This window comes from Lissotriton vulgaris, chromosome 6, assembly GCF_964263255.1.
Source record: "Lissotriton vulgaris chromosome 6, aLisVul1.2, whole genome shotgun sequence".
Taxonomy (NCBI): Eukaryota; Metazoa; Chordata; class Amphibia; order Caudata; family Salamandridae; genus Lissotriton; species Lissotriton vulgaris.
In genome coordinates, this window is record NC_141694.1 from 1,034,378,367 (window position 1) to 1,034,397,513 (window position 19,147).

Below are 19,147 nucleotides of genomic sequence, written 5' to 3' on the forward strand. Positions count from 1 at the left end.
TATATATATATATATATATATATATATATATATATATATATATATATATATATATATATATATATATATTCACTGAAAAAACCATAGGTTATAGACCATATATAGTTAGGAATTAGCATTTACAAAACCTTATTTTACTCACACAAAACCATTGAAATTCGCATATATAGTTAGTTGCACTAACTATATATCGCGCACCCGCAATCCACTGCTGATGATGTCACATATTACATCATTCATGACATGGTCAGTGACATCACTGATGACATCACTGATGACATCTCAAATGACATCACTGATGACATCACTGATGACAACATCCAGTGACTGTATGTTTCTGTAAAGTTAAAATATGTCTTACATATTGAAGAATGAGTGGATGTATAAGTGTCTGGATGAAGGATTTAGTAGGTGCATGACTGACTGTATGAGTGAGTGATTAAATGTGTCTCACTGAGTGCATGGGTTAGTGACTAAACTGTCTTAATTTGTGCATCATTATGTCTGTTGTTCTGTAAACTATTGCATGTGTTGATAAGTAGCTATATGAGTAACTATATGGGTTATTGATTGGTTGCCCAAGTATTTGTATGGGAGACTGAGTGTGTGTGTGGGTGGCTGGGAGGTGTATGACTCTGTGCATTGATGTGTGAGCAGTTGATTCACTAGATGTATGGTTTCAAAAGTGCATGTGGAAACAGCTGTATGGGCGGTTGACTGTGTGCATGAGTGTATTGGTGAGTGAATGGATATCTCAGTGCTACATGTCAAAGTAAGTACATATGTAAAACACAGTACATGTGAGAGTTGACATATATAAATAACTGTGCATAAGAGCCAGTGAATGTGTGAGTGGCTGTATGGATCATTGTGAACTTGTATCAGGGATTGTATAAGAGAGTAAATATGTGTTAGTATATGTTTGAATAAGTAAAGTGTGTATAACTGTATAGTTGAGGAAATGGAGGTGTGATTGATTCTTTGCATGACTGACTAGGTGTGTGAGTAACTCCATGGATGAGTGACAGTCTGTGAGTGTCTGTTTACACTGATTGTATCTAAGGTTGTATTAGAGTCTGAAGAGGTTCATCGTATTATCACATGAATGATATCATCAGTGATGTGATCAGTAATGTCAAATGAGATGTCATCAGTGATGTCATCAGTGATGTCATTTGAGATGTCATCAGTGATGTCATTTGAGATGTCATCAGTGATGTCACTGACCATGTCATGAATGATGTAATATGTGACATCATCAGCAGTGGATTGCGGGTGCGCGATATATAGTTAGTGCAACTAACTATATATGCGAATTTCAATGGTTTTGTGTGAGTAAAATGAGGTTTTGTAAATGCTAATTCCTAACTCTATATTGTCTATAACCTATGGTTTTTTCAGTGAATTTTCAAGGTTTTGTAAATGCTAATTCCTAACTATATATGGTCTATAACCTATGGTTTTTTCAGTGAATTTCATTGGTTTTTTAAAAGCTAATTTCTGTAGCTGTAAAATGTATTCTTCTTTAAATCTTAAAATATATTATACATGTTTTTGATACAATTTTTAAAAAATTATTTTTTTTGTTTCGCTCCCAGTCCGCGAACCGGTTAGCTTCCCGTTTGCTCAATTTGGAGCCGCGACTCGGTCCGCGAACCGGTAAACGTTCCGTTTGCGTAACTGTTGCGTTAGCATGACGTTTTGCGTTGTCGCGTAATACGTCATTTGACGCGCCAAGTTAGCGGACCCGGAAGCGAACCGGAACGCGGCGCAAAGCGTGAAACGTAAACACAGCAGGTCATGTGACTCGGTAATAACACTTTTCATTGGTTCATTTCACTTTTGGTTTCCTAATGATGTAATACTAGGTCATGTGATCTAAAATTAACACTTTTCATTGGTTTAGAACTTTTGCTTTTCCCAAATGATGAAAACCCCTCCTTCTTTCCTCACTCTGACTTTCATCTTGGTGAGAGAAAGACCCTTTATTAACATTGAGATATGGCTTCATTAGTAGCTTCAGCTGGTTCTTCCCCACCACCTCCACCAGATCCAAGGAAGAGAGGACCACCTGCTGATGTTATTATTCAACAAGAAGAGGAAGAACAGGAAGAGGAGGAAGAGCAGGAAGAGACACTGTTTTTGCCAGAGGAGCCCAGGAGGTACAATCGGAAGGAGAACTATATTTGGCAATTTTTTTAATTTCCCGAGGGCCAAAAGAAAGTAAATGCACGCTACGTGTTTTGCCGTATATGTAAAGAAAGACTGTCCAGGGGGACTGATAAAAAATACAGTTTCGGCAACTACACTATGCATCGGCATATGAGTAGGTGGCATCCTAACAACTATAGTGCTGCCCAGCTTCGTGACGAGCAAGAAAATCCCCCTGCGATGGCCAGAAGATCGGTTGTACAAGAAGTGACGGGACCAGAGGTGAGGGAGATGGTCCCAAACATACAAATGAAGTTTGGGGAAGTGAAACAAGTGTGCGTGCGCTGCAATCAATTCATTTGCTACAGAGAAAGTAGCATTACTCTAATTATCAAAGCTATTGATAATCATGTTTGCCCGAAACGCCCCAAACAATAAATTCTTTTTTTTTTGTTGCTACTGTTGAGCCCTTTACAATGAATCGTTTTTGTTTCCCCCCTCCCCCAAAAAAACCAAAAAAATATCAAAATGTTCAGAAAATACAAAAAAATTAAAAAAATGTTCTGAAAAATAATAAAAAAAATTTAAAACAACAAAAACAAAAAAAAACAGTTCTTTTCAGAACTACCTCCCCATTATAAAAAAATTGGTAAAATATTTGGAACTCTGCCAACCTCTATTTCTTTTAGTTCGCTTCCCGGTTCGCACTCCGGTACGCGAACCGGGAGCGAATCAAAACATTTTTTTCAAAAAAAGAACAGTAAGTTTAAGGGAAGGAAACAGACAGTTATGTTAAAAGAAAGACAGCTATAGGGAGTAAACAAAAGATACTGTTACCCGCAATCCACTGCTGATGATGTCACATATTACATCATTCATGACATGGTCAATGACATCATCAGCAGTGGATTGCGAGTAACAGTATCTTTTGTTTACTCCCTATAGCTGTCTTTCTTGTAACATAACTGTCTGTTTCCTTCCCTTATACTTACTGTTCTTTTTGTAAAAAAAATTTTGTGATCACTCAGAAACAGTGACATTAATAGAGATAGAGTGAGTGAACAAGAGTGAAGAAGTATGAGAAGAGAGGGACTGAGAAAAATAGTGGAAGGAGTAGAATAATTAAGTAATAGAGAAAGGAATGAGGGAAGTAGCAAAGGCAGGAAAGTAAGAATTAAACAAATGAAGCAGTAGAATTAATAGAAGTTAAATGTAATAGATTAAATGATTGTTTCAGGATGACGATAAGGTGTGGCCTCTCCAAAGTTTTGTTTAAGGTGAGGCCTACTCAGGGTTGCATATCAAATTTATGCTTGTTGAAGAATACAGAGGAGATAATACATGTGAAGGCCTACCATTGAAGTAAAACATGTCCACTTCACTCTTAAACAACGGCCAGACCTCTTCTGTGTCCATAGACAGACCTAAACTTCATCTGCACAATGTCATTCGTAAACTTAGGAAACACAGGTAATGTAATTGAAAAACGTGGAGTTTCTTTTGCTCATTTCACAATCACATCACCTGTGTTGCCTTTGCTTAGGTATCTCATAGTGCAGATGTAGTCCAGCATATGAAACAGTACCCAGAAGTGCAGCAGTGTATGCATTAACTTTGACATTTACAGAAGCCTCAGTTTCTCCATGTCTTCCTCACATTTCTAAATGTATATCATAAGTACAAAAAGTAGAGAATTAATTATACATGTTAAATGGTTTATTTTTGCTGTTTTCAGAATGTATCAAATTTCACTTAAATCAGTGACTTGAAGGTATTCATCAGGTAACAGCGGGGAAAAAAACACAATCAAAATGATTGTGTTTAAAAAACCCATACAACATAAGAAATCTGAATTCAAAACTCCTTAAAATTAACTTACTTTCCATAACGTCGAAGGATGTCCTATGAACAGCGTACACTCTGTTGTGCTATTAATATTTTCAGCCCGCCACTTTCTGAAAGAAAACCTCCATCGTTTTGAAAAATATGTTACATACGATAAAAGACTTCTCACATTCTACCACATGTTTCCACATGGCCAAATCATGTTGGAGCGATTTACAACTCTTGGAATTTTTGTAATCAAATCCCGTCATTTTCTATTTTCGCAACTTTCAGAAAGAAAACATTTAAGATTACTTTCATAATCCTGGACTACTAATATCTTACCCTTCTTGCTCACTCATGTTCTACTTTTCCTATGACACTGATACTTCTTACTATGAAGCAGACTTACTTGCATCAGGTTTATATAGTTGGATTTTTAAAATGACATTATAATTAAAAGTTTTGGACCAATAATCTAGACAGCATTGCAGACTTACATTCCCTCTACTCCATGAACCTCTTGCAATTCCTCAGAGCAAATCCCGAGATTCTTTCCTTAAAATTTTGGTTTTAAAAACACCAGGTAACAATTTTTAAGGTCATACGGCAATTTTTTTTTTAAAGTTACAACAGAATCGTTGCAGAATGACCAGCCGTTTCTAGACTTTAAATAAGCTGTGTAATGTCCTGATGTTGTTGAAGGACCATCCTGATAGATAATTGCTGCAGTTACAAAAGTCCTTCCTGATATTGACAACTGCGAAGCAACAACATTTTTTATTAAAGTTGTCAATTTTGATCCATCAGGCCTACATCGTTGGATCATTAAAATGACATACTGGCCATATCTTCGTATAAATAATGTTGACATCATTTCAGATTTACATTGGCTACACTCCATGTTGTGATCAGCTGCTTTTACTAGCTTATTAAAGGAGACTGATTTACTGTCTGGCAAAGTTAAATATATAAATCTTTCTGAGTCTACACTAGTAGTACTTGATACCCTACAGTTCTCGCAGTCATGCTGCCATTGATAAGAAAGCCCAAACAGGTGATCTACATCTACACCCTCATCTTGCAATACATCAAGCATATACATTAAAAACTCCTGACAATCCTGCTGAATATTTTCAGAGAAGTCTGTTTGACCTGAACATTCGTCTAATAGATAACGAACTTCAGACACACTTTCTACTTTTGTTCTATCAGTGCTACATTTCTCTAACACAGAATTCAACAAACAGCATAAACTTTGTTCAGAATTGATCACAATCTGTTCCTTTAAAGTCTCTAGTGAAAAGACAACATTAACCACTACATTAGCATAGCAGTTGACACCAGAACTGTTTTCAAATTGAAAACCGACAACATCTTCAACAGAATCCATTTTCTTTCTGCTTACAATTTTCGGTTCATCGACTTTTGGGCTTTTTGCTACAACCTCCCTACTATTACTGATATTTCTTCGTTTCCGGCCTACCACACGTTTCTCAAACAAAGGATATTGAGGCAAATGTGGCGCATACTCTCTTCTTAACCTATTGTATTCCTTAACACAATCTAGATCTGCACAAATGTTTGTGACATCACAGTCAATCAAGTACAATCCCGATAAAGATCTAACTCGTGACAAAGCCACACATGCCATACCTTCCTTGAACACAGAACTTCCAATATTCACCAATGCACTATCTACACTTAAACCTTGCGATTTATGGATTGTCACCGCATATGCCAAGCAAACAGGAAACTGTTTACGGCGAACATATAAGTCTTTAACAAGCAAAAACCTAGCAGAACAACGACCAATTAGCTGTACTTCCTCAATGCCATCAAATTAAATTTTTAGAAATTCAATTCCATCTCTACTTCTGTATTTCTCAAAATCAACAACATTACCCATTGATCCATTTACCAGACCTCTTTCAACATGTAAATTCCTTCTCAAAATGATTCGGCAATTTAAACACACATTCAAAGTCTTTTCAAAACCCGCTGTTTTAGATATAGTCTTCTCTAATGAATCCAATTTTGATTTCAAATTCTCAGACAAAATAATTGTTGATCCCATATGCTCTATTCTGTCAATAGCTTCAAGTTTCACAATCTCTTGCTTTTCTAAATTCAACATTTTGTTGTTGAAGATGGCTCATTCTGCAAGAGTTGGCATCAAACATATTCCGGATTTCTTCTCAGTAATTTTCTGAAAAATATTCTCAGGCACAACGTCTTGTTCTGGATATAAATTTGACAGTAATCGTGCATGTAATGCTTTTTTTCCATGCTCGGTCACTTTTTCAATTCTAATATCTTGTAGAATATTCTTGTAATCTTCATCCTTTGCCTGACACATATTTTCATGCAGTTCAGCATAATTGAAGTTTATCCATATATTGACGTTGCCAATGCTCCCTAGGCATTTCCTGGTATCTTCATGCGTGAGTATTTTGAACACAGGTTGTCCTTTTACTGGTGTCAGCTGTAGAAGATCTCCGAAAACAATGAAATGTTTGCCACCAAATAACACATAATACTCAGTTTTAAGAACTTCTTGCATTCTCAAATGCACAAAGGCAAGCATGACATTGGAAACCATGCTTACTTCGTCAATGATAAGAAGTTTCATTTTCCTCAAGACTCTTGAAACTTCACAACAAGCATCCCCAGATAACTTGTGGTATTGTAATTTGTTGTCATGCTCCACTGGCAGCATCAGTAGACAATGCAAAGTAATACCTTTAATGTTATGTGCTGCCAGTCCAGTAGGAGCGGTAACAACACAAGACAGCGATGACTCAGTCCTTTCCTGCAAATAACAAGAAATTGCTTTAATAAGGAAACTTTTTCCAGTTCCCGCTTCTCCACTCACGTACAGTCGGACAGGCTTCAACGACGTACATGAGCACTCTTTCTTCTCATGACTTTATCCATGATCAATTTGCTTGGTAACTTCGTCATATATTTTCCTCTGCTCAACGTTGAGTTGTTTTTCCAAGTCTTCTAAGTTAACCGCATCCTCCTGAGCATGTGCCATGGCTCTTTCCACTTCATTCATAGCAGTGGCAGCTTCATTTTCGATAATAGGTCCTCCTAGTGGATCCTGACTCAATGAAACAGAACTCTGACTGTCCTGAGAACTGTCTCTGGCAATCTCGGCTGCAATCGTTGCTTCCTGCTCAATTTCCAAAGTCAACATTTCTTGATATTTGGGAAAAGCAGGACATTCTATGGTCTCCTTGGCGGCAGTGAAAGAGTCTTCATAACAGAGGAAATCTCCAAGCAGTTCCTCTTCTGCACGCCAAGGCTTGAACAGTTGCAAAAGTGCTAAATAGAAAAACTCCTTTTTTTCTGGAGATTCGCCTCTCAATTTTCGATGATTTATCAAGTGGCATTTTCTTTGCTTCACCAGACATCCCTCACTTCCAATTACAGCATACACTCCTTTCTCAATATCTTCTTTGATGTTCCTTTTGAATATGTAATTTTGTAGAACCTCATACAAACAAACATTCTCGAGGTGACTGCTTCGATTTGGATAATATGTATCCAACATGTTGGTCTTCAAAATGTCGGTACTGTTTGGCTCCTTTTCCGCCAAATACTCAATTTCCCGCACAGGTTTCAGAACTCGATTACGCGTTGCAGCAAGACCAAGACTCGCCCAAACGATACTCCTGGATTTAGAATAAAGACTTGCTGAAGACAACCGGTCAGAACATTCGTAAGCTCCAATTTCTCGATGCGACAACATCTTCAGACTGAAACTGTACAACTTCTTACTGAGGCTCTTTTCATGGGAAATGTCCTCCCACATATCCTTCAATTCTGTCTTTTCTTTTTTGGTGATGTAAGATGTCACATACCGAGCCACAGCCATACAGTTGTCAGCCACAAACTGTATATCCATATTAGCATTCCACATGGACAAAATCACAGGGTTGTAGTCGTTGATGTACTTGGACTCTTCGTTTCTTTTCAAATTGTATGTATTTTTGGGTGATTTCCTCGTCACATTATGTCGCAGAGAAGACATCAAACTGTTCACTCTTCATTTAGAAATCACCGGTCGTGGAAAGTTGAAACGACATTTGGTGTAGAACTTGTCCTTGTTTCTGAATTTACGACGACAGTACTTTCCGCAACGATGGCTTTGGAAACGTAGAACTTGTTCTCTTAGGCTTTTCTTCTCCGTTGCGTTTGGAACAGCACACATAGAATACTGTTCTATGAAATTCATCACTAAGTCATCCGGATCTGTTCCAAATTCAGGTGCATCCTTGATCCACAGCAACATATGTATATGAGGAGCACCTCTTGCTTGGTACTCCTTTCTCCAGAAGAAATCCAACACCTCTCCAAGAGGTGGATTCTTCTTATTTGTGATGAAAGACATCATAGCTTCAAATCTATGATTGAAGTACCTGCATACATTCACTGGATCCAAAGAACACAGGATTCAAGTAAGTCTTCCCAGCCATACTCGGCACAGCTCAGAGTGAGGAACCATGTCGGAGTTCCTAAGTTCCTCAGCATACATTTTAAATCACCATGACGACGGTACCAGTATTCATTAGTACCACGCTGACACGCCATGAGATTAATTAGGTGAGAATCCAAAATACTGTCTTGGACATTGACTTTATGCATAAAGTCACTTGCCGAGATGTTTCGCATCTGTATACCACTTTTTAAGATGTGGTTCACTGCATATGACAGTCCAGACAGATCGCTTTCAAACAGGAGATGAAACAAATAGGGAATGCATTGACGAAACCTAGGATCTTCTGCATACAATCGTAAAGTCCGGTATTCAGACGCAGGAATTTGATGAGGTCGCTCATCATATCTTCCTCCTTGACCTGTTGGAAATAGCTGTGGGAAACACCGAGCTTCCAAACTTTCCTCCCAAACACTAATGGGACTCCCTTTGGCTTGTTTCATTTTAAACAACTCAATAGCATTCCCCATGACTTCCTTGGAATGCAAAGGATGAACACTATAATGTTCATATATTTCTTCACTTTTAGAGGCCTCTACTTTCTCAATTTGGCCAGCACACAAATCGCTATCCTCTTCATCACTTACTTCCTCTTCTCCAACATATACATTCTTATAGTACTTATTATTTTTCATCAAATACAATGATGCCTTTTTTCCTTTCCTAACATCCACTAAATCTTGCCATATTTTCTTATTCTTTGTCGGAACCCCATTAACTAAGATAACCAGAGGTGCCTCTTCTACTTTTTCTACTCCAATTGTGTTTATGTTTTTGTTCAAATCTAGAGGCAAATAAACAACTCTTCCCTTTAATCCTCTCTGTAAATCTGATGGAGGCAACTTCCCTGTCTTTGGCTCCATTCTTACAATAGCCTGAAAGGGATGGATACTTTGAATCAAAATAGATTCATAAGTATTTAAATCCTTCAATTCAGAAGGAATCTCAACCAATTCCAGATTATTATGAACCGCCCTAGCAGGCATCTGGTTTTGGTTTAATTTGTTCCAACAATAAGTACACACACGTTGATCCGATCCCAAATCAAAACAATTTTCTACCATCAAGTATGTGGCAAAATCCTTCCATTCACTATTATTTTCCCTTTCACTTTTTGCATATAAATCCACTAACTTAATCTGATTCTTGTAATAAGTGCGTCGACAACACACACAAGTGAAATTAGGCCTCTCACTTGATTTCATCTGAAACGTGGCAATTTCCTTCTGAAAATTATCTGTACTGGAAACCTGTACATTATCTTCAACATTACCCTCTACTTCTGGGTCAAATTGAACATTCCCATCTTTACTTCCAAAGTAACAAAACTCAATTTCTTCACAAATATTCTTGACATCTATTTCAGAACCATGCAAAAGAGCAGCACATAATTGTTTAAGCATAATTGCTGGACTCTTAGCATGATACAACATTCTGACTAATTTCCTGACTTTATTATGATGCACTGCTAGCATCCTGAAATGATGATAAACACTCTGGCATACTCTCCTGGAAAGACAAGCAAGTGAATGACCACGCAAACCTGTCACTTGTCTCACTCTGCAAGGATCTAATTCTTGCAAAAACTTCATTTTCTGCTTCAAACTTTTCCTATTAAATGTCCGTACAAAATCACAAAGCAAATTGATGGAATCCTGTCGCACACTGCAAATAGAACTACACTTCCAAATGTACACAGGACCTTTAGGACGTCTTTCTAAAACCTCATTACCTAACACCTCTTCTATCTCTGTTGTCACAAGTTTTTCTTTTTCAACTGGACAACCATCCTTCACTTCATAAGCTCGACCACTGGTGTCAACTGCAAACACCAAACCATTATCCTGAAAATAACTCTCCTCATTAAAAAATGCCTCACAACCTGAACTATGCAACCATTCTCCGGAAAAAACTTCACAAAAGTTACTACGATTAACTACTCTCTTCCATCTACTATTTGATTTGAAATCAGAAATTACCTTGTTTAGTGTCCTAATTCTATTGATTACCAAAATAAACAACTTTCGCTTAATTTCGAAAGCATGATCAATAATTTTCTCTACATTTTTCTTTTTCTTATAAAATGCCACTTTCTGTTGGCCTTTCTTAATATTTTTTAATAAATTAACTATTATCCTGTTGCGGAACATTCATTTTCGAATGTCCCTAAACTGTTGTTTCCTTCTACTATCATGCACAGAGTTATCTCTTGCTCTAGCAGTAACATTTTTGATTGGTCTTTCCTTTCCATTTAAATTGCTTCTCTTTTTCTGGACTGAAACATTTTCTGTAGAAATACTTTTTTTACTACAAATATTTCTTATGAATGATTTCGTGGTCTTACCCGGAGCTTTCTTGGTGATTTCACAAGTTTTTTTGGGAGAGGACTGCTGCAATAATAGATGATCCTGCTGTCTTTGACGTTTTCTAGTCTTTCTAATTCGATTCTTAGTTGGCATTTTCAAATTTTGAAATGATCTGCAGTTGAATCTGTGGAAAAATATAATAAAAAAGGTTATTAACCACTATTACCAAACAGTAAATGAATAACAGTCATCAAAAACTTAACACCCTACTTATTATTTAACATAGCAAATCTTTTGCACCACCACTGCGTCACAAAAGTGACGCACAGTGGTACAAAACAGGCATACACCTATCATAAATCTCTCCGTAACATTTTAAATGATTGATTCAGGATGACGATAAGGTGTGGCCTTTCCAGAGGTTTGTTTAAGGTGAGGCCTACTCACGGTTGCAGAAGAGTTTTTCGCTTGTTGAAGAATACAGAGGAGATAATACATGTGAAGGCCTACCAATGAAGTAAGTCATGTCCACTTCACTCTTGAACAAAGGCCAGACCTGTTTTGAATCTGTGGTCAGACCTAAACTTCATCTGCACAATGTCATTCATAAACTTAGGAAACACTACTAATGTAATTGAAAAAAGTGGAGTTTTTTTCCTTTTTTCAGAATTACTTCACCTATGTTTCCTCATTGACTTAAAATGTCCTTAAGACACATGAAAGCGTTTTTTGATTGCCCTTGCACCATTTTTGGGTCATTTTTAAAATGGCTATGTAACTCCCATAATCAAAATCAAAATTTGCCTAGCACAGGTGGGAGCGTATTTACAAGAAAGTTGCCCCATGGAGAAAGCTCTTCAATTAAAATGGGAAAAATAACATCATAGACACTCAAATGCCTTTTAAATATGCTCCAAACAACCTATGAAGCTCTAGCAGTACATATCCAGAAATGTAATTGATTTCAAAAAACGTTTTTGAACACAACATATAAATCAATTGTATACCTACATTCAAGAGGAAATGACTAAAAATGTCCTTAAGACACATAAAAGCGTTTTTTTGAATGCCCTTGCACCATTTTTGGGACATTTTTAACATGGCTATGTAACTCCCATAATCAAAATCTAAATTTGCCAAGCACAGGTGAGAGCGTATTTACAAGAAACTAGCCCCATGAAGAAAGCTCTTCAATTAAAATGGGAACAATAACATCAGAGACACTCAAATGCCTTATAAATATGGCCCAAACAACCTATGAAGCTCTAGCAGAACATATCCAGAAATGTAATTGTTTTCAAAAATCGTTTTTAAACACAACATATCTGTTTCAGCTTACATGAGAGACCATGGAATAGGCTCCATGTACAACAATAACTTGTGTTACTGCATGCCAGATTTCTACACAGAATATGCAATTACAATTTCTCAAAGAAATAAAATCTATTTGTATATCACTTGAGACAAAGCAACATTTTAAAAACACAGCTTTCTTCATCATTTTCTCCTTAAATCATACTATTCTCTATCTAAATTAAATAAATCTTTTCTCACCTTAGCAAATACTTTTTGAGTTTCAAAACAGTCTCAAAAATACACCAAATTGTCTTCAGCAGAACAAAGAGGATGCACTCCAGAGGCTGCAGCTATAGAAAGCACAGAAATGCTGATATTCATTACACATATCTCTCTTATTAGCCAATCAAAACTCTTCCCTCACTTTTTTCAAATCAAAACCCTTCTCCCCTCTGCCCTCTCTGCCTTTTTTGCTTAGCAACCACCTCCTGAAAAACCTCTCATGTTTGCAAGTTCACACAACAATGTTTCAATTGAACTCTGAACTCTCAGTGCACCTGCGTATCCAGTGCAATCTTTCATTAAATGTTTTTTCCTTGACCATTCAAATTACATCTTTCAAAGAACACATCCATGCACCCTAACTTTCTGTTTTCAGAAATGGAAATGCACCAATCACTGCTAATGAATCATTAGCACTGGAAATCCACTGTTTTTTTTCTTTACAAACTCCTACTGTTTCAACTGCCCTTTCATTACCACACTTCATCTGACTGCAGCACAACCTTCTCCCACCATGTTTAATGTCTGGATTGTTGGACATAGTTACATCTACTGGGCTCAAAGGTATGCTGAGAACAGAAATTTACCTAACCTCAATTTACAAGATGTGGAAATTAAGTGGTTGGGCCAAAGAGGATTAAAATGTCACCAATTGATACCATTGGTGAAAACCTTTATACATTAGCCAAAACCTGACCTGTTAATTGTGCACTGTGGAGGTAATGATTTGGGCACTTTGACTGGGGTAGGTCTGGAAATGCTTTTAAAGGACACCTTTGAGCAATTAATGGCACTTTTTCCTCAAACTGCCTTGGTATATTCCAATATATGCCAAAGACAGAAATGGAGGTGGTCCAACCAATTTTGTCCACAAATTGAGAAGTCGAGGAAGCATGTAAACAAATCTGTTTCAGCTTACATGAGAGACCATGGAATGGGCTCCATGTACAACAATAACTTGCGTTACTACATGCAAGATATCTACAGAGGAGATGGAGTTCACTTCTCAGATGAGGGCAACAGAATTTTCATTTTGAATTTAAGACTGTGCATTGGTACCTACTTATAAGTACCTAAATGTACCATAAACCCAAAAGCTCTTCTCAGAGCTACCCTACATCTGATCACTCACAATTATTATTTTTCTCTAACTTTTTTCTCTAATTTTCAACAAACTACGCTCCCAGAGCGCTACCCGGTACGCGAACCGGAAGCTAACCGCGCAAAATTTCTAAAAAAAATGTTTTTTTCCAGCACATATGGTCCTCCTCAGCCACCCTCAGAAAACCTAGGGGGTCAAGATAAATCTACCGTGCCCCCTTCTACCCATTCTGAACATTATTTGCCCTCCATCTTGTATCTTGATTCGACCGAAACACAAAATGGTGGACTCCCGTAACGCTGCTGGTTCGCGGACCGGGACTCATACCGGGAAGCGGTCCAATAAAAAAGGTGGGAAAGTAATTCACAGAAAAACGACTGGAGACACTCTCACCAAATATAGATTAGCTCATACTACATAACAATCCCTTTCATTTTCACAAATTTGATTGAAATTCCATTTAGCCATTTAGCCTGTAGACCTCTCTAAATACCGTGAGGTAAATTACTTCACAAAACACATCTGAAGTGTTGGAATTGACAACCAATGAAAATGTTACTTTCATTTTCTACTTTTATTACCTGACATTTGATTGGTTATATACCTGAATATATATAAAGGAAGAGAAGGAAACACAGCCATTTTGACTGCTACTTCTTGTTGTACATTACAATTGAATTATCACTAAACACTTCAACTTGTTTGTAAAGGTAAGTTGTTATTTTTAAAACTGAAGTATATTGTGCACTATAAGTTAATATGGTAAACTTTTTCTGATAGTTATATACTATCCCTCTGTAGTAGTTATAGATTTAGATAGACTTCTCTGTTATAGTTATGGATGGAGTTAGGCTTCTCTTGGTTAAATCACAGACACTTTTTTATATTCCTACTTCCACTCTGATACTATACACTGCCAAAAGATAAATTCACTGATAAAAACTGCCTATCTAAAATTAATCCCAACAGTGCCCTATCTCTACTAATATATATTTTTTTATCCAAATTTCAGGCAAAATGGAAGGCGAACAGAAAGTTGAATTTAAAATTGTCCTGCAAGAGAGCAGCCAAGAAATCATTTATCAAAATGAAAATGAATTTACGTATGAAACTAGGGACCAAGAACGACTGCAATGTGTGCAAGCAATAGATGACCTCCTTAAAAATGAGGACATTTTACACCCTCAGAGACTACAAAGTATATTCAATGAGAATTATGAAATTTCTGACAGTGAAATGTTAGAAAGTTTAATAAATTATGAAACACAATCACAATAAAAAAAAATGCTTAAAAAATAAAGAAATTAAAAAATAATCAAAAAAAACAACAAACAATTAACATACAGTATTTGAAAAGTCTATCATTCTTTTTTCCTTATAGTACGCTGCCCAGAACGCTTTCCGGTTTGCGGACTGGGCGCTCCCCACGCAAAAAAAAAAAGTTTTTTTTTTTTGCCCTGCTGGGCCCTTTTAAAACCTCCACATAAAACCTAGGGGGTCAAGGGGGGTCTACTCTGCCCCCTTATGGTAATTTCCCCCTTTGTTTTGGCCTCCTCTTGTCTCTCGATCCTACCGAGAGACAAGATGGCGGCCGCTCCGGACTAGTTAGAATGTTGACAGACACCGGAGAGCCAATCAGCTTCGCATCGCAAAGTTCTTGTTACGCGAAAAGTACGCGAACCGGAACGCTACCCGGAGCCTTTTTTTGAACGTTAATTTCTCAAAATCCACTGAAGCACATATATTGAGACCTAGCAAAGGCACATCGGCCTAACAGTCCCTACAATTTTGCCAAGTTTCGTGCAAATCCATTCAGCCATTCGAGCTAAAAGTGAGGCCAACCGCCCTATGGAAAAATGAATGGGAAAAACGCGTTTTGGGACCCCCCTTTTTTCTCGGCCCCCCCTTGACGACCCCCCCCCAAATTTCAGGGGCTGCTCAGAAACAAAATGTGCCATTTTCCTGAAAATTTCAGCCAATTCCGTCCACAAACGCCAAAGTTATTAGACATAGAATTTTCAAAAATCCCATAGGGAAAAAATCCTAACTATATATACCTACTGGCGACCGCCAGTAGGTAATATATATATATATACATATATATATATATATATATATATATATATATATATATATATACAACAAAAGAGTGTCCTCCTATGAAGACGCACTTGAAGTAACAGGATGAGGCTGCTTATTTTAAACAGCTTCGTTTCTTTATTTCATTACCGGACATCTCAGCACTTGATTGTTTAAAACAAAGCCCTACGCGTTTCAGCGCTCCCTGCTCCTTGTTCACGGGCTGGAGGCGATGTCATCTGGCTGGAAGGGAAGAGAAGCCAAGTCTTTCCGCTTTTTCATACTTGATCGACCACAGGTGGGTCACGCCCTCCAGTGGGCTCGTTCATGTAGACAGGTTACTGGGACTTGTAGTTTTCTCTTCCTGCAAAACTCGCATTTTAAATCCTTCAGTGGATTTCCAGTGTCCATTAAACATCCGTTTATGCCTTATTTATTCCTCTCTGGTGAGGCACAAGTTCTGGACTCCGGTGTCTTTTCTTGACTGTTGACGACCTGAGTGCGCCAAGCAGATAGTCTGTGCGCGCAGCCCTCCATTATTTCAGAGGGAGTGCAGTCCTCTCGGCCAGGACAGGCCGAAATATATACAACAAAAGAGTGTCCTCCTATGAAGACGCACTTGAAGTAACAGGATGAGGCTGCTTATTTTAAACAGCTTCGTTTCTTTATTTCATTACCGGACATCTCAGCGCTTGATTGTTTAAAACAAAGCCCTACGCGTTTCAGAGCTCCCTGCTCCTTGTTCACGGGCTGGAGGCGATGTCATCTGGCTGGAAGGGAAGAGAAGCCAAGTCTTTCCGCTTTTTCATACTTGATCGACCACAGGTGGGTCACGCCCTCCAGTGGGCTCGTTCATGTAGACAGGTTACTGGGACTTGTAGTTTTCTCTTCCTGCAAAACTCGCATTTTAAATCCTTCAGTGGATTTCCAGTGTCCATTAAAAATCCGTTTATGCCTTATTTATTCCTCTCTGGTGAGGCACAAGTTCTGGACTCCGGTGTCTTTTCTTGACTGTTGACGACCTGCGTGCGCCAAGCAGATAGTCTGTGCGCGCAGCCCTCCATTATTTCAGAGGGAGTGCAGTCCTCTCGGCCAGGACAGGCCGAAATATATACAACAAAAGAGTGTCCTCCTATGAAGACGCACTTGAAGTAACAGGATGAGGCTGCTTATTTTAAACAGCTTTGTTTCTTTATTTCATTACCGGACATCTCAGCGCTTGATTGTTTAAAACAAAGCCCTACGCGTTTCAGAGCTCCCTGCTCCTTGTTCACGGGCTGGAGGCGATGTCATCTGGCTGGAAGGGAAGAGAAGCCAAGTCTTTCCGCTTTTTCATACTTGATCGACCACAGGTGGGTCACGCCCTCCAGTGGGCTCGTTCATGTAGACAGGTTACTGGGACTTGTAGTTTTCTCTTCCTGCAAAACTCGCATTTTAAATCCTTCAGTAGATTTCCAGTGTCCATTAAACATCCGTTTATGCCTTATTTATTCCTCTCTGGTGAGGCACAAGTTCTGGACTCCAGTGTCTTTTCTTGACTGCTGACGACCTGCGTGCGCCAAGCAGATAGTCTCTGCGCGCAGCCCTCCATTATTTCAGAGGGAGTGCAGTCCTCTCGGCCAGGACAGGCCGAAATATATACAACAAAAGAGTGTCCTCCTATGAAGACGCACTTGAAGTAACAGGATGAGGCTGCTTATTTTAAACAGCTTTGTTTCTTTATTTCATTACCGGACATCTCAGCGCTTGATTGTTTAAAACAAAGCCCTACGCGTTTCAGAGCTCCCTGCTCCTTGTTCACGGGCTGGAGGCGATGTCATCTGGCTGGAAGGGAAGAGAAGCCAAGTCTTTCCGCTTTTTCATACTTGATCGACCACAGGTGGGTCACGCCCTCTAGTGGGCTCGTTCATGTAGACAGGTTACTGGGACTTGTAGTTTTCTCTTCCTGCAAAACTCGCATTTTAAATCCTTCAGTAGATTTCCAGTGTCCATTAAACATCCGTTTATGCCTTATTTATTCCTCTCTGGTGAGGCACAAGTTCTGGACTCCAGTGTCTTTTCTTGACTGTTGACGACCTGCGTGCGCCAAGCAGATAGTCTGTGCGCGCAGCCCTCCATTATTTCAGAGGGAGTGCAGTCCTCTCGGCCAGGACAGGCCGAAATATATACAACAAAAGAGTGTCCTCCTATGAAGACGCACTTGAAGTAACAGGATGAGGCTGCTTGTTTTAAACAGCTTCGTTTCTTTATTTCATTACCGGACATCTCAGCGCTTGATTGTTTAAAACAAAGCCCTACGCGTTTCAGAGCTCCCTGCTCCTTGTTCACGGGCTGGAGGCGATGTCATCTGGCTGGAAGGGAAGAGAAGCCAAGTCTTTCCGCTTTTTCATACTTGATCGACCACAGGTGGGTCACGCCCTCCAGTGGGCTCGTTCATGTAGACAGGTTACTGGGACTTGTAGTTTTCTCTTCCTGCAAAACTCGCATTTTAAATCCTTCAGTAGATTTCCAGTGTCCATTAAACATCCGTTTATGCCTTATTTATTCCTCTCTGGTGAGGCACAAGTTCTGGACTCCAGTGTCTTTTCTTGACTGCTGACGACCTGCGTGCGCCAAGCAGATAGTCTCTGCGCGCAGCCCTCCATTATTTCAGAGGGAGTGCAGTCCTCTCGGCCAGGACAGGCCGAAATATATACAACAAAAGAGTGTCCTCCTATGAAGACGCACTTGAAGTAACAGGATGAGGCTGCTTATTTTAAACAGCTTTGTTTCTTTATTTCATTACCGGACATCTCAGCGCTTGATTGTTTAAAACAAAGCCCTACGCGTTTCAGAGCTCCCTGCTCCTTGTTCACGGGCTGGAGGCGATGTCATCTGGCTGGAAGGGAAGAGAAGCCAAGTCTTTCCGCTTTTTCATACTTGATCGACCACAGGTGGGTCACGCCCTCTAGTGGGCTCGTTCATGTAGACAGGTTACTGGGACTTGTAGTTTTCTCTTCCTGCAAAACTCGCATTTTAAATCCTTCAGTAGATTTCCAGTGTCCATTAAACATCCGTTTATGCCTTATTTATTCCTCTCTGGTGAGGCACAAGTTCTGGACTCCAGTGTCTTTTCTTGACTGTTGACGACCTGCGTGCGCCAAGCAGATAGTCTGTGCGCGCAGCCCTCCATTATTTCAGAGGGAGTGCAGTCCTCTCGGCCAGGACAGGCCGAAATATATACAACAAAAGAGTGTCCTCCTATGAAGACGCACTTGAAGTAACAGGATGAGGCTGCTTGTTTTAAACAGCTTTGTTTCTTTATTTCATTACCGGACATCTCAGCGCTTGATTGTTTAAAACAAAGCCCTACGCGTTTCAGAGCTCCCTGCTCCTTGTTCACGGGCTGGAGGCGATGTCATCTGGCTGGAAGGGAAGAGAAGCCAAGTCTTTCCGCTTTTTCATACTTGATCGACCACAGGTGGGTCACGCCCTCCAGTGGGCTCGTTCATGTAGACAGGTTACTGGGACTTGTAGTTTTCTCTTCCTGCAAAACTCGCATTTTAAATCCTTCAGTGGATTTCCAGTGTCCATTAAACATCCGTTTATGCCTTATTTATTCCT